The 1,150-nt window shown below is 40.5% G+C and overlaps 1 annotated feature.

Annotated features, from left to right (window-relative positions):
* Window positions 1-1,036: 1,036 nt before the first annotated feature.
* Window positions 1,037-1,144: a repeat region.
* Window positions 1,145-1,150: the final 6 nt, after the last annotated feature.

Here is a 1,150-nt window from a genome sequence, read left to right as displayed (position 1 = left end):
CTTGAAAGCCAAGGCTCACGTTACTAGGATTGGACACTAGTGTACCGAATAGAAACGTAGTTGTGACTCTTTTGTCTCACGGTTCGTGCAGAGTTCAAATCGTTCAGTTATATGGGATATAAGACGTGGCCCAATTCTTCCGTTTTTTTTTTTTAATTAATGCCCGATTAGGTTTCGTCTTCAGGTCTTGGGCAATCTGGAGGGCAGGAAGAAAAATATTTGTTTGAACAAGGACCAGCACTGTAAAGGAAAAAATGAGGGTCAGTCAGCCTTTACTTAACCAGAGTGGTTTCTCTTTGTAACGAGCATCTCGAGTGACTAACCAGAAGCAAGGGGGTGGGTGGTCCACTGGTAGTTAAACAAGAAATTAATTCATTGACTTCTCTTCTTCCACAAAGGCCTGGTTCAAGATAATGCTTTCAGTGCAGCAGTCTGACAGGGATGTCCTTGTTGTAAGAGAAGTGGTTAGGCTATGACGTAGAAGCAAGCGGAAACACGGCGGAGATATCACAATAATGAGGATTTGGTGTTGAAGTTCGAATTCGAATTCACTAAGAAAGGTGCTAAGGATGGTTGGATTGCTTAGAGTTAAATATCGGGAAAGATAAGCGGTTTATGAACGTAGGTCGGTCGGTATGTAGGTCAGTGGCTTGGACAACACACGTCGATCTCTAAGAGTTGCTAACTTTGGGAACAACTTGACTAACTCATGCGGGGAGAATACGGGGAGCCGAATCAAGTCCCATCAAAACAGAATGCGTATGTAGACTCTACTCCGGTCCTTTCGGATCCCATCTTCTCCTCTTCTAACAGGACGAGAAGGATTCATCACACGGCTTAATCGGAATAAAAGGGCCTCTGTATAGCCTCAACATCAATGCAAAAAAAAAGGAAAAAAAGGAAAACCCCTTGTAAGGGACCTAAACACAGAACCCTTGCCATGAATCAAAGTTCACAGACGTCACACACCAAGTTCCCACTCAATTGGAGGGTCATGCCGAAGACCCGACAGGAACGTGAAACTAGGTATGTATGCTTATTTATATATTATTAAAATTATTATTAAATATATTATTATAAGGTATTTATTATTAACTAATAAGGTAAAGTTAAATTATATAGTATTATTTAATTAACTATAAAAGGTTTT

Source organism: Fusarium pseudograminearum, chromosome 1 (genome assembly GCF_000303195.2).
Source record: "Fusarium pseudograminearum CS3096 chromosome 1, whole genome shotgun sequence".
Taxonomy (NCBI): domain Eukaryota; kingdom Fungi; phylum Ascomycota; class Sordariomycetes; order Hypocreales; family Nectriaceae; genus Fusarium; species Fusarium pseudograminearum.
Note: the sequence above shows the minus strand (reverse complement) of the source record. Positions and strands in the feature narration are given on the sequence as shown.